A 16,416-nucleotide genomic window follows, 5' to 3' on the forward strand; every position below is an offset into this window, starting at 1 on the left:
TGCTTTGGAAAACTGGTTCAGTTTACCTTAAATCCGAAGGAGAGGAAAAGAGGTATTTCAGAATTTGCATATATTTTGAGAACGGATGTCTGTGATATTGCATCAGAGTGGGTGAGAAGTGCATTTGCATAATATTCCACTTCAGGTGCTGTTGACCTGTTTGTGCTGATGCTGGGTTCATCCGAAGTCTTCTTCGTCTTGAAATCCATTGACTGGTTGGACAATACAGGGATGCCGGAGCGAGGTTCTGACCAGTGTGAAGGTCAGAGATGGGAAGGTCGGTCCCCGTCATCTTTTTAACCATCCAGATGATCATGGCATGTAATTCTTCGCATTCTTCTTGATGCTTGGTCAGAGTTGGTTGTAAACAAGATTCCAGAGGTGGACGTTTTGCACACCCGTCTCTAGTTTGAGGCGCACCCGGAGAGCAGGTGTTCCCCGTCCTGTCTGTAAGCAGCCCATCGCTCTTCATTACGGAGGGCGATGAGAGTTTGACCTCTTTAGGAGAAGACTTGAAGTCAAATCAAGTCACGTCAGTTTTATTTATGTAGCGCTTTTCACCTTGCACGTCGTTTCAAAGCAATGTCTTAAAGGTCCAGTGTATGAAATGTAGTCTTTTTCACCAGATCTCACCAGTATCACACATCAGCGTGTACTCAGGTTTGGTAGATCTGTTGTGGGATCTCAGTAAGTGTTTGCAGAGGTGTTTCTTCTGTTTTCTGTGTGTTTGAAGTCAAAGATCCTGACAGGCGGGAGAGTTGAAACGGTGAGATTACGGTTTAAAATTCGGCGATGAGGTGAATGAAGAAAAATCCTGATGCGGTCTGAGCTTTGCAGAATATTGTGCTATCTGCTGATCTGTTAACTCTGCAGGCAGATTCACTCAAGGTCTGGCCAGGGGTCGTGGAACATTTTGACAATGGCCAAGAAACGTCTCGAGGGGTTTGGTGACCGCTGACATCAGGGTGATTGATGTGTAGACCTGTAGATTGTTGGCGTTTTGGGGATCAAGAGATCATGTTGTTGAGACTGTGTTTAATGGGGTCAGAGATTAGTTGGAAATGTCAGCGAGGAGCGCTGCTAATTGTTTCGCAAATTGTTTGGGGAATAGTCCTGGATTTCAGAATCTATTAACATCTCTCTCACAGATCTTCTATGATCGGTTAGGTGGTTGGCCGATGAAGATGTAAAATGTTTAATGAAACAAAGATTTTTTTATAGGAATAGGCTTGTTATATATGCAGTGCAATAATCGTATTTTCCTCTTTAGTTTTTAAACCCACATTTATCTAAACATAGTAAAATATAGACAGAGACCCAACCTTTGCTTTAAATTAATCTATTGTAGAAATAGTACATTTTTTCAACCAAAGGATGAAACACACCAGCATTAAAAATATATATATATTATATATTATTATATAGAAATAATATATTTTTTATTTTAAAACCAGGTTTGATCTTTTTTTTTCAGATACATATTTGTATAAAAAATGTGTATTTATTTATTCTTTATATTATTCATTATTTCTGTCTCACTTTTATTGCGTTGTTTCCAGTATAATTATCTAAACATGCTTCAGTCAAGATACCCAAGAAGTCAAATGAATTGTAAATAAAACAATCAAATACAACTCTCACAATTAAGTGAATTTATGGTTAAAACAAGAAGACATATTTGTATAATGGGGTAAGAAAAATAATCTTGTCTTTCCTTTCAATTAGATTAGTTTTCTTTGCCCATATTTTGTCTTCATAAAGCTTGTTTAATTTAGGTTTTTTTTCATAATAAATGTATCTTGATTTAAGCTTTGTTTTAAGCAAATTATAACATGAGATATTAAGAATATTTGGATATTTATTCTGGAAAACAAAACAAAAATACTTATTTTTTGCAGTGTTAACATTCTTTTGCAAACCTCTATAAAACTGCCTACCATAGCGTGTGTTTTTTTGCCAGTGGGGTTAGAAAAATAATCCCATTCAAAAGCAAACACAATATTATTTTTATTACCCCATTGGCAAACATTTTTTGTAAGCAAGCATGTCACAAAATGTTGTTATATTTCTTTAAAATCAAGACATACTTTTGTCATTTTAACTATCTTTGTCAGGAATTGTGTTAAAAAAAGACAAATATTTTTTGCAGTGTATCATTTGATGACGAGACGACAGCTTTTGATGTGGATTCTTTATTCTTCATCTGTCGGTTTATTAGTATTGACACTGTTTCAGGTTTTTTGGACAATGTTTCCTTCCAGACTCTGTTTGGAGGTCGTATATGATCCATATATCTTCAATTAGGTCATTCTACATCTCCTGCTCTGACAACACTCCAATCTGTGTAGTCAAAGTGTTCATTCATCTAACCGTACGAGCGGTTTGTAGTTTCTGCCTATATCCAGAATGAAAAGAGTCACGTTGTGATGAAATATCCCCGAGCAGCGAAAGGGGAAAGCCATGTGCATATTTTATCATGCCGTTCTATGATCAAGAGTCTCGCCTTTCCCCGATGGCACATGTGACGTGTGTTGTTTGTGTTATGGGAGTTCTCGGCTCCATCTCGGATTATTGAAGCCTCCCAAACTGATAAATAAAGTGCGAGTTCTCCATTTCCTCACCTGCTATCTGTTAAGCAGGCCCCTGCGGTACACGCTTGTGCTGGAAGACCGAGATAAAAGAGACAAACTGCAGGGAGAAATAGAAGGGTTTACATTTGATAGGATATGATTCAGGGGAGTTTGTGTTGGGTAATGCGGTGGAGACGCACAAATGTTCATTAATATACAGTAGAAAGAGGTTCCTCCTACTGCAGTCTGGACAATGTTTTGTATTCTTTATGAACTGCTCCAAAACACTGTTTCTAAAAATCTATGTTCGCAAAATAAAAGTGTGGTTGGGAACCTGTATGCGAGTCTTTCTTCAGTGGAACGTTGTGGATTTCAGTGGATGTTGTTTGGTTACTGACATTCTTCAAAATATCTTCTTTTGTTTTCCGCATGAAAAAAGGAAGTGGGTGGGTAAATAATGAAAGAATTTTTGGGTGAACCGTCCCTTTAAGAACCGAATCTGAATGCTGCATAGAAACTCAGCAGCGCACATGTTTGGAACGACATTCGTGTGAATAAATCACGATGGACCTTTTCTGAATCGATCCCTCGGTTTCAATATGAATATATACTCTTCCTCTGTGATGCTCTGTCAGTAGAAAACAGAAATGAACCAAAGCAGCATTCATGTGAAATCACTATCTTCAGCGTTCAGTGAATCAGATGTTGACTCCGCGGGCCGTCTGTGTGTGCGTGTGCGCGTCTCCCATGAGGTACGTGTTCGTCATCGGGTTAGATTTGCGAAAGCGTGTACGATTTGTGTGTCTGTGTTTGTAATCCCATGACTGTGTGGGCATTACAGACGAGCGCTGTACGCTGATACTATAAAAATAAATGTTTTTCTTTCTTTACACTTTTCTCTACCGACTATAAATACTTTTTGCTTTTAAGATTGCTGTGGTGATGAGTCTCGCCGTCACACAAACCAAGCAGGCGCGCTTCAGATTTCTACAGGCTTTTCTTTTATGTCACAGAGAAGCAGGCGGGCTGGAACTTTCTCCTCCTGCCGTGTTTGTTATACTGTCAGCACACATCATGTATTCAGTGCCCTTGAAATGGCATTTGATATATTGTTTCTCGTACATTCACACCAACACAAAAAAAGCTTTTGTACACACCCCAGGTAAAAAAAGCACCATAATGAACTTAAATGTACTTGAAGTGCCCTATTTTCATGCGCTAATTTTTGTACTACAAAATAGTTTTAGTACTTAAGACAACAGTCAAAGATGTGCTATTTTGAGACACCGTGCAAAGAAGTAAAAACGACTATGCTTTTTAATATGTCAAGAGCACAGTTAATGTGTTACAATAGAGCACTTTAAGTCCATTATAGAAGTGTAAGCACGTTTATTTAATTATTTAAGTAATTGAACGTTCTTTACATAAAAACAGGATTGACAAATGAAAAATATAAGACACAATGCAAGACATCTTTGAAGGTAAGAAGTTAAAATTTCAGTAAAAATAAAATAACATTGATTTAAAAAGAATTAAACAAAGACAAATAAAATTTAAAGTTTGACTTCAGAATTTAAATGACAATAAAAAGGAAATTACATTTATTTCAAGTGTGCATGAGAATGTATAAAATGGAAAGATAAAGTGATGGAAATGAAAGTGCAGGTTAAAACTTTTTAACCCGGGACAGTGTATTTGTCACTTTGAATGTATAGTCTCGCGTAGAACTTTGGCGGCTTTTTTCATTCTCAATCAGATCACCTGGAGGGTTACAACGAAACCTTTGTGACAGTGTGCCAGTGTTGATTATGAGTGTCATTTTGTAATGAATTTTGCCCTAAACACACAAAAAAAAGAATTTTTAAGTAAATATTTTGTTGAGAAATGTCTTGGATGTAGGAGGCTTCAACAACGGTTTCCATTCACGATCCATTTAATCTCTGCGTTATTTAGGAGAAATAATTGACTTGTTCATGAGATCTCGTGTGATTTGTGTTAGAGCTTCTGTCGTTGATCCGTAAAGTCAGATTTTTTTTTTGCTTTGTTACTTTGAATAACTGCTGTGTGTGTGATCAGTGAAATAGTGATGAAATGTTAATGAGTGTGATGCAACAAACAGATTCCCCATCATCGCCAACGTTCAAAAAGAGAGAAGAGGACAAAACTGCATTCATTCAGACGGTTGTCTCATTAAATTGCCATTTTCAGATAACTCACAATAAACTTTTCCTTTCATCTCTGACTTTAAAAGAAGCCACATGCATGTTGCGCTGAATGTTATTGTCTTCTGCGTGATGATAAAGACAGTCGAGTTTTGTTAAGATGAGACCCCGGAGGAAGATTTTATTGCTCTTTTATAGCTCCGGCATGCTCATTTGTGTTTCATTTAACCATCATCTTTGTGGCAGGTGTTTCTTCTGACGTATCTTGAAGAAATAAAAACAGACACAAATAAGACATCCATGGAGACGGTAAGACTACAACGCTCTGAGATCTATAAGAACAGCCTGATGGTCTGGTGTTTAGAAGGAGATGATAAAAGTTGAATCTTATAAACAGACTCAAGAGGCTGGAGATCTGAGAGGCAGAAGACGCGAGCAATCGTCTCCATGTGCTTTCTGTTTAGAATCTTGGAGAAACCAGTGAGATCTCATAAATCATTAAGATGCCATTTCCACACGATCCCCGAATCCTAATGTGACTGAGAGCTTGATTCCTCTAAACCTGTCCGGTCAGCTCTTGACCTTAAGCGTCTCTCTCTCTCTCTCTCGAGTGATTTAGAAGCTCTTATTGTGTCAGAATAAAGCTTGTATCCCTCATCCCACAGCCAACAGCCGTGTCCTTCAAACCCATATTTCCCAAGTGCTGTGTAGTGACATTCTCCGTCAGAGGCTGCCGGGAAGCCGAACGACTCTTTTTGGCTGAGCCAGCGTCTTCGGAGAAAGCCCACCAAACACGCTTTGGCACGGCCGCTCATCCGGTCGAGGAACGGGATTGGGAAGCGTTTGGCAAGCGCTGGGTAAAACTGTTATCGCTCCCCGACAGATAAGAAGCAAATCTAATCAAATAAAGGCGCGTACTGCCATTTTGCCATTTCACTGGCTCTCATTATTTCCTGGTCTTTCATTGCCTCTCTCTTTTTCTTTTGGATCCGTCAAGTGCCAAGTCAAAAGAGGCTGTCGAAATACCAACGGGATCGTCGTTTGTCAAGTTGGAATGAATTCAACAGCTAATACAAACTGATGACTATTTTGTAAGACCAAATTCAATACGCGACAGATTAAAAGCTCATTGAGTCTCGGACTTGTCCCCGGTTCACCTTTTCCCGAACTCCCACCATTCTCCATCCCATTTCATATTGACACACCATGAGATGTGATCAAGGATGTTAGTCAGCTGTAATCTGCTCTGGCATTGCCAGACTTTGGAGCAATAGCGTGAAGTCCATGTCACGTCTTATTTTTGGTCAAAAGGTGTCCGAAACCATGACGGTCAAAGCTGTTTAGTTTGTGTTTATGTGATGTTAAAATAATATATAATGTGTAGACGGCAGAATTTCTGTTTTTCCAAAAATAATAAGTGCTTGTTACGCTACAGACAGAGAGCAGAATGGAAAGTACGCTTGTGTTTGTAGATATTCTGTCAGAAACAATTTTCTCATGAAAAGAAAAGAGAAACCCTGTGTGTTTGACAATATTTGTCACAGGACTGTGGGCGTCTGTGAGCGTTCTGCCTCAGCGAAGCTGTTATCTTCTCACCGAGGGACTGTGAGACATATGGAGGCCCGTGCCATTACCTCCAGATTCACCTGGAACCCAAATGTACCTCATCTCCATGGGAACCAAGCGGGGGACACTTACTCTGTGAAGGCACGTAATATTCACGTCGCCCACAGTGCCATTTGAGCAGAAATCAGAATATGCATTCAAAATACACTTCAGGCAATGTAAGATAGATATTTATGCATTCAATATGACGATGTTTGTCATTATCTTAAAAACCTTTTCATCTAAAGGATTGCACTGCAATACATTTTGTGCGAATGAAACCTGTATTTACTGATTATATTATTTAAATATAATTTATGTATTCAAATAAATAAAAATATATATACTAAGTTGCAGTTTTATTAATAGTTTGCATTTAGCGTTTATTTTTTATGTTTAATCCTTATGTTGATTGATATTAGTTAAATCTTATCCTAAAATTAGTTATGCATTTTTTTTCATTTTATTTATTACTATTATTATTATTTTGTTTAAAATAAAAAATAAATGTTTTAGTTTATTGCTAAGGCAACATTTTTAATTATTTATCAATTTAGGCTTATATTTTGATCACAACATGCTCATTAGTTAACCGCAGTTATTTTAGTTTCTACTACAGTTTATTCATATTTAGCTTTTTAGAAACATTGCTTTTTAATTCGCTTTATTGTTTATTTATTTTTCACTTGTAGTTTAGCCTCTATTTATTTCCAGTTAATAATTTAGTGAATAACTTTAGTTGGATTAGTGTTTTATTGATATTTTTTATGTTTAGTTTTTATGTTGATTTTAGTGTAATCATTTGTATGTTCATTTGTCGTTTTATTTTTTTATACTGCTGTATGTTGCTATATTGTTTATTTATTTTTCACTTTTAATTGAACCTTTATCTATTTCCAGTCAATAATTTAGTGCCTCCAACCTATTTCAGTGTCTTGCTAAGGTTTATAGTTTTGTCAAATAATATTTAGCCCTATATTTTCAACAGAAGAGAAAGTTGAGCTTTGATAATGTCCTCTTCACAGCGCATGGAAGAAAAACAGATTCTTGTAGTCTCATTATCCTGCATACTTGGAGACATCACGTAGCAAACATTTGAGAAGTCAAGCAGGCATATGATGGTGTCAGCGCAGCGCTGTGAGGGGTAATGTGGGACGTTCAGGCATGTGGAGATCCTCTGAGGATGCCATATGTTTAGCAGACCTGTTGATGTTTTCATCATGTCGTCTTCTTAAACACAGTTTATTACAGAGCCGAGAATCATCCTCTATCATAAATCATGCTTAACACATTTGGGGACAGATTCAAGAAACTGCTGCACATTTTTCACCACAATAACCAGCATCTCATTTGTTGGTGAATGAGCGTTGGCTTTACAGTGATTTTACCGTGGTTCACATTATGTACACATTAAATGCACAACATTTTGCATTTTGTTGAGGTACGGTCAGTTTATATCTCTTCATAAGAAACCTTGAAGAAATATAAAGCTCAACAATCCCTAGTTTAACGGCGTCGAAAATGTATAGCGTAAACGTTTCTGTCCTTCTGTTCTTCAACCGTCCTTCAACCTGAGCCAAGGGAGTCAATTTGATTGCTTTAAAACTGAATATTACCCATAAACACCAACCAGAAGCAAACTGCCAATCTGGAGTTCACCCGAGCCGTGGCGTATCACCTCGGGGACGTGCGTACTGCGGTATCGCTTTCGTAGTTGCTGACTAAACCAAACGCAAACTTCTTTCCCGGTCAAGAGGGATTTCATGTGATGTGTGTGGAACGGTTGTAGTTGTGAGTGTGTTTGGAATATTCCACCAGATGAGCTTCATTATAATGCATTAATCTCCGCGTGAACCGATGCTGAACTCTTTATAAGCATGAGGGGGATATAATTGATGTACAGCGAGATCTTTTCTGGATGCATGTGTATGACTGTGTGTGTGTAGAGATGAGCACTTTATGATCCATTGCACAATCAGTTTATGTCCCCGTATCACCCTTGAACACTCGTGCAGTGATGTGCCTTAAAATTGACTGTCGACTGCCCGGCGTTTGCATTTTATACCGAGAGAGAGAGAGACTGTATTTGATTGTGATCATCATTTTCAAACCTCCCAAATCGATAAAGTATCTATTTATAAGTAATGATGTATTATGGTTTTATTATAGTGTACTCAAGTGTAGTGTATTCTTTTTTGACAGATTGGTTTTATGGTTACCGTAGTAAAACCATGGTTACTTTGTTGATGCCATGGTTGAATTATAGTTAATTATGAGTTGTTTTCAGGCCATGGTTGGGTCAAATATGGACCAATTGGGTTATACTGGTTGTTTCACTCCAAAATTCTGAGTTGTCTGAACCAATGGTTTACTAAAACAAGAACATTTCCAAGGTTAATGTAACAGTTGATAGTTGGGATTGCCCATGTTTGAAAACCACAATCAATGAAGCTACTTTTATGGATGTCAATCCTGAAATAATGTTTTTCTGTCTTTGATAACCAACCAAACTGAACATTTTTAAATGTCTCATTCTGACTGGTTTTGGTCTTAAATGGTCATCTAAATTTACATCTTAAATCGTCAACCCTGTTGCCACGATAGTAAGTAATTGATACGCGAGAAGTGTATAGCTGTGAAGTAGAACAGAACAATTGGCTGTTGTTGGCTTTTTGTTTACCGTACCAACGTTGTTGCCATATTACTAAATTTGACATTGTATCTGTACGTTACTGTTCATATTCAGCAGACTTGTAGATGAGATCCTCATGCCACGTGCGTTCCTAGAGTACTGTATGTTTTGCTTCTTTAATATAATAAGCGTGCGGTCATGCGGTAAATGTCACATCGGGACTTTTAAGTGCACTTGGAGAAAATCTGGGAAAATACAATTTGATTCATTAAAGCAAAACTGCGTTGAACAATCAACCCAAAGTCAAACATTCCTCTTCGAGCAATTATCCTCTCCCAGTCCTGTTTCATTTAAGTGCCACTCGATGCAAAACTTTCACATTATTTCCAAGAAAGGTAACGTTTGCTTTCAGTACTAAAGAGTTGTTCTGAACTCAATAAATGCGAGGCAGAGGACAGCGACCCGACTTGAAGTGTTTAACTGCTACGAACAACAATACGCTGTATGTATTTTTGCTGTTTTTAGATCAGTCGGCATGTTGCCATGGCAACCCGAGAGCTGTGTGCATATGCATTGACATTTGTGAAAGCCTGTAAGAGCTGGAAGAGACGAGAGAGCTGGAGAAATGAACTTTTCCTGCCCGTTAGACGTCGTTAGAGAGGAACGCATGGAGACCTTGTTTAAACCTGATATTAGTGGGTGTTGAGAGCGAGTCGTTGAAAAGACGATCCAGTTTTGTAGTGTTAGCATTTTAATGTTTGTTTAGTTTCGTTTTAAATAATAATTTTAAATAAATATGTAATCATTTTAAACAATCATTTTCATCTTGATGCCCCTGTTGTAGGGATGCTGGCTGCTACATACTTTCCCTTTTTACTAGCTGTTAAATGACACACAAAGAACAATTCATCACAATGACGAAATGACCATTTTGCCCTAAATTCTGAATTCTGCACACCGCAAGTTTGATAAAAGACAATATCTTGTTGTATCACAGAACGTTTTATTAAAAGAAATGTGTAAGGAGATGATTTCCCTAACAGGTTCATTTTTGACTTTGAAATATCATTCTGGCTAGTGAGCTCATTATAATTCTCTTTAGACATCTCAGTTTTCCCAGTGAAACTGCTGAGGTAGAGTCATAGAATGTAGGGAAAGAACTGTTGTCATATGAGTGAACGGACAGATGATTGATTTTAAGATTGATCGTTTTGTGTTCGGAATGCTTTACCTAAATGCACCTAAGCCTGTAACTACATGATTTAACAAAAGACCTGAGTCATTGTGTGACACACATGCAAGCTTTCCTGTGGCTCAGTGGTTAGAGCATGGTGCTAGCAACGCTAAGGTCATGGGTTTGATCCCAGCGCATTGCACATAATCAGAAACAAGATGTGTTGTGTATGGTACAATTCAATGTAAGTTGCTTTGGATAAAAGCGTCTGCCAAATTCATACAAAATACATACATACTGTATATGTTCGTATTAGACAAGCTACACTTCAGCAATGAATAGCTGATGCTAACTTTTAAGATATCCCGTGAATCTTTTCTTTCATCATGAAAATGTTTTTCCGAGTTCCGGGTTATGCATCAACCCTGTTACCTCACATTTCCCAGTGTAATTTCTAAAAAAAGACAAATGTAAGAACAAGTATTTCCCCCATTTTATAATACTTTGTATTATGCTTTGTTACATTTGTCAGTACATCTCTTAAATGTCCATCCTGTTACCACGATAGTAAATAATTGATACGTGAGAAGGGTATAGCTGTGGAAATGTCTTTCTGATAAACACTTCTTAGCAGAACCTTGAGCACAAACCCTGTAATGTAAGATTAAAGCGTAAAACTGTCAACCCCGTTACCTTTCTGATGGCATAATTATATACCTCTCGTACAGTATATTAACATTTAAACATATTTTTATCAGCTTAAATGTTTCAGTTTATGCAGAATTACGTAGTAAAAATCAGCCCTTTAAATGGCATCATAAAAGGACCCTCTTGAAATGTGTTATTTGACCTTTGGCGCGCCAATCCGGTGATCATGGAATAGATATACAGCTTTGTATTTAAACTCCTACGTCCAACTGAAAAAATCCACATGTGATAGTGAAATATAGTAGGAGGAGCTCACATCGTTCAGAGGTAACCTACATAATTACATGTCTCGCGTTCCCTCTGTGATTAATTATATCTGTTGGGGGGGGGCGGGGGGGCCTAATTTGGAAGTCCTCGACAGGCAAGGACTAGGTGAGGGGCAAAAATGAGAAAGAGAGAGAAAACTAGGAAGACAGACAACTGTGATATTACACAGGCAACAACTTATCAAAATCGGGTTGACAGAATCGGGCTACGCAGACAGCCGTGCCTCTGAATGCGGCAGGAATTTGATGCGGTTAAAAATATGTTTTCTTTACCGCTTTTTATTCCTCGCGTAACTGTTTTTCGTCACGGTGTTCCACAAGCATGAAGGGAGCGGCGAGCGTGGCGCGCTACGGGACCCGTTTGGAAGCGGATCATGTCGCTGATGGTTTGGAAAAGTCACAAGCGTCGTAATTGTGTGTATTACTGAAAAATATGCCTTTCATTGCAGAATACAGGAGATGACATTAATGTTTAAACTAGACTGTCAACGTGTGTGTTGAACAGGGAGAGTTCAGAGTCTAATGTGTTCATGTTTTTATCTAAACAGAAAAACGTAAGAAGCATTATTGATGTTTTTTGTAATGGTTTTGTTGTAGACTTCCCGAATGGGGTTCCGCCAAGACCACCCTGAACCATCCCATTCACAACCCGGATCTTTTCAGCGAGGAAACCATCAGCACACAGTTTTCCTCCACAACTCACTGAAAGCGCATTCAATCAAGACATGGATGGCTGCTAGGTTTTAGGTGAGAGCTTTAATCTGGGCTCTGACAGTAGAGAGGACGGCTGAGGTACTTTGTTTGGGTGCATTAGCGGGCGGATGGGAGCTCGGGTGCCGGTGCTCAGGGGTAGTGAGCCACGGCTGGGTAATAGGATTACATGAATGAATGGCTTCCCTGCACCTTCATCATTTAAGGCTAACAGTCCACATGATGGAAAGCAATTAAAGCAAACCGTTTGACAAGAGCTGAACTGTGGACATTGACACCACAACAGTGTGGGAGGGCAGAGGCCTTTACAAATACACGAACATGCTATTGTGGGTGGGAATTCTGTCATGGTGTTGCGGAAATTCAGAGGTAACTTAGTTGTGTGTTTGTTGAAATGGCTTTTGAATCTGGGGAAAGTAAGTGTAACTGGATCTACTAGTCCCGCTCCTAGCGGGCCTCGAACCGGCTCAATCCGGCATGGGAGTCGCGTGCTCTAACAAGGAGCTCAAAGACCACGGCCCCTTGCGTCTGTCGGGGAGTGAGGTTTACACAGTGCAGAGCTCTTCACTAGCTGCCCTCCGTTACACTCGCCCCCCAAACCTCACTCCCATCCGGATCACGGCACCATTGATACCGGTCCTACTCGCCCCACTCTGCGCAGGCCTCGGACTGGCGCCGATCCGGATGGGAGACGAACGTTTTAACGAGGAGGCTAGAGACCGCAGTGAGGTTTACACACTGCACAGCTCTTCACTAGTTGGCCTCCGTTACAAAAGGGTGTCACAATATACGGTGTTGACAGTAACTGTGATAATAAAAAGCATGATTGCTGTATCCATATCATGATAACACTACAAGGGGGTGTCACAATGTTTACAAACTCTCTCTCTCACCGCCTCCCCTCCTCGTATTTTGAATGTTCTTTAAAAAATGCTGGGGTATTTTCAATCCAGCGTTGGGTAAAAAAGGCATTAAATTTAACGTACTGGGTTGTTTTAACCCATTGTTGGGTCATGTGTAAACATTTTCTGGGTTATTTTAACCCAGCGACTGGGTTTGTCCCCTTTTGGCCCAACGTCAATATATTTAGAATATTGGCCAAACCAAAAAAAGAAAACACAAAATAAACAAAATTAAAGATGAATTTGTTTGATACCGTCATGATATCATTACCGTGAATTATGTTGGCCACGATAACCGCATAGTAAATATTTGTATATTTTGATCATTTTAAGACAACAATTTAAAATAAAGGCTGGGTTGTTTTCACCTGTGGTTGGGTTAAGAATGGATAAACCCAACTGATGGGTAAAAGAACCCTAGAAAATGTAAGCTGGTTGGGTGAAAATGGACTAACCCAATTGTTGGGTTCATTTTTAAGTTAATTTAACCCAACTGTTGGGTTTGTCCATTTTCACCCAATAATGGGTTAAACAACTGAGCATTTTTTAGAACGAAGGGTGCATACGTTGATTTTTAATGTTATATAAATCCATCAAATTGTTTCAGATTTGAACAAATGTCTAAAATATTGCTAGACTTTCAAAAAGATGTCAAACTACATGCCTTTTGTATCCATTTCAAATGTCTTTGGTTTTGACCAAGTCATGGTAAAGCGCAAGTGTAAAAGAACTCAATAAGCCATGCCTTTCTGTCTTGTGTCTCATTCACCTGCTCTTCTTTATGTGAGTTCTGCACTGCAGACTATAGCATCTCTCTCTTATCGTTCTGAATCAACAATTTTCATTAAAATTCAAACGTTTTATACTAGTCTATATACTGTATATATTTCAGCATATAACTGTTTAAAAAGACACATTGTTCTCTTTCTTTTTTCGGCTGTCTCTAAGAAAAGTCACACTGCAAGTAATTTAGTCCTAGAACAAACCATATGATACTTGACAGATATCCTATCCTCCGTACAGAGAGAAATGTAGAAAAGATAAGCTAATTGAAGGAAACCTAAACCACCCAACTATATAAAGAGCAAAAGCTCTAGCATAAAAGTTTGGAAATGATAAAACGCTTTTGAGAAACTCTACGGTCTCTGAGGTCATCAACATCGGAGAGCTGTTGAGTCTCTTCAGCAGATATGACTGGAATATCAGCCTGAAGTTGCCTTTTTTGAATGCGTTTCTGATGCACGATGACTAAAAAATGCAGTTCGAGATACAGCCGGCAGTCGAAGGTAATCATTCATGTCATAGCCGAGAGAAAATTGGCATCATAGGGGAGAATTTCACATAGGGTAGAAAAATCCCAACGGCTCCTGAAACCTCAGGGTTTCTGTAATATTGTAGGTGTTATGTGTGCCAGCGGTGACTCTGCGTTTCTCAAATTTGGGGAAGCGCATTAAATTGTAATAGTTTATATATCTGTGTCTGCAGTGTTATTCCCATAACAGCGAGATACTGTAAACACTGAGCCAATATATAAACATTATCTTTGTTTTTACAATCTTGAACATTTGCTCAATTTTAATAAATGGTACGGCATGTGCGTTGGAATAATGCTTTGTGTTTTTTCACAAAGAATATTAAGACGGAAATTCATATGAATACATAAAGATTATATTAAAATAAATGAAATTACAATATAGACGAACCCAGGCTTCCCAAGCAGTTTAAAATCCATCAGCAACATCTCAAGCTCATATCATCTGACACATGACGTTTCATAAAGAGATCAAAATAAAACGCTATCTTCGTAAAGACACAACCTTGTCTGCTGCTGTTGAAGTGTACAGTAAGTGGGTTACTAAAAGGTTTGTGCTTCATTTCCAGATTGATGTGGACATTCGACGTACCGTCCGGGATGAAGTTCTCAAACTTCGATGTCAGAAAGCAAACCCATCGACGTGGCACACAAAGAGTATGCTGCCATCCCATTTCAAGGAGGAGACGCTTCATCACATCATTATCCCGACTAAATCTGAACTGGGCCTACGTCCCTGTATTCACAGCAGGATTCCGGCTACAAAGACGATGCAAACTCCTGGCCTTCATTAGCATTGAATACATTGCAGATACCGTCACCAGCCTCCTGAATTCATGAACACCTCTTCCCTCTTGCATGCATTCTCATTTTATCGGTGCTGCTTGTTAAGGCAAGACTAGTGCTCATGTTTAAAGTTAAGAAATTAAACAACCCAGCTGACAGGAAATGTTTGCAGAATGTTCCCTGGAAGTTCTCTCAAAGTGATGTTCTTGAAATAACGTTATTTATTATTGCTAGACATTATAAACACGTTGCAACAATGCTATTCTTAGGGCGAATTCACACCGATTCATTTAGAATAAAGTTTGCTGGATCAGTGTGAATACGTCTTTACATTGTTAGTGGAATTAAACAAACTTTTAAAAACACTCAGAAATGGCGCTTTTTTAACGTGATGACAATGTTAGCAAAACGTTTCTACGACGTATTTTTGTTAGCTTGGAGACTTCTTTAAGCAACGTGCCAGTTTTTGCCCGATGGATGATAAACTAGGCACAGAACTCCCGTAGACCTACATTTAAGAAGGAAACTGCACCCCTGAACCCTAGAAACTGCGTAATGATGCACTTAAAAACTAAAAAAAGTTTGGCACGGTCACATTTTGTCCTATTTTCCCCAGCACAAGTGCCTTTCAGGGATATTTAAAACGGGGATATTTTTAAGTACATCCTTTAAAGATGTGTCTTGCAAGGATTTCCACACACAAAAGCATGCATCGCAATGAAACGGAAACATTTTAAAAAACGTTAGTCTTTGTTTTGTCGATTCAATGAGACCCACAACAAAAATGGACTAATTTCAGAATTGCACAAGACACAGAGTCACACATCAGTCCATCCTTGAGAAATCAGTGACTGAAGCATCTGAAATGTCAGTGACAAATCCTCCTTAAAACAAGAAATGCTTAACATTTGACCGTGAAGAATAGATTAAAGCTGTCCCTTTGTTTTTCCCTTAAAATGCAAAGTCCTTGCATGAGTCTGGGAACTTCAGACGTTTGTTATTGCTTTTTGTGAAAGAGATCTCTTGTCTTCTTTCACTGCCGTTGTCCGCTCCCTCACTATTTAGTGATGTGTCAGTGAAAATGTTGATCAGTGAGGATGTTGAAGACTGGGCTTATTGATCTGAGTCTGGCCATTAAAGTGTGTGTGTGTGCATGTGTTCATGTTTGTATATCCCGGTGGGGACCTAAACCTGAACGCACACCAACACACGGGACTCGTGTCACCGTGGGGACCAAAATTGAGGTCCTCATGGGCAAAAAAGCTTATAAATTGTACAGAACAATATTTTTTACAAATCTAAAAATGCAAAAAGTGTTCTATGATCTTTAGGTTTAGGGATAGGGTTAGGGATAGGGGATAGAATATACAGTTTGTACAGTATAAAAACATTACGCCTATGGACTGTCCCCACGGGGATAATAAACCAGACATGTGCGTGTGTGATGAAGTGATACCGAAAGATAGAGAAAGAGAAGATATTGTAAGTAGGCAATTTATAAAGGTATCTTAGAGAACATGTTGGATGTTTCATTATCTAGACTTTGTAGAGAGGAACCTCAGAGGGTGAAGAATTCATTGTGGAGTTT

General features: G+C 38.6%; 1 long non-coding RNA gene across 1 annotated transcript; it reads left to right on the top strand.

Annotated features, from left to right (window-relative positions):
- The first annotated feature begins 11,290 nt into the window (after positions 1–11,290).
- Positions 11,291–14,709, top strand: LOC130552474 (uncharacterized). The gene is made up of 3 exons (XR_008962743.1): positions 11,291–11,531; positions 11,715–11,864; positions 14,612–14,709. It is a non-coding gene; the product is annotated as an uncharacterized LOC130552474 (long non-coding RNA).
- Positions 14,710–16,416: the final 1,707 nt, after the last annotated feature.

This window comes from Triplophysa rosa, linkage group LG4 (assembly GCF_024868665.1).
Source record: "Triplophysa rosa linkage group LG4, Trosa_1v2, whole genome shotgun sequence".
Classification (NCBI taxonomy): Eukaryota; Metazoa; Chordata; class Actinopteri; order Cypriniformes; family Nemacheilidae; genus Triplophysa; species Triplophysa rosa.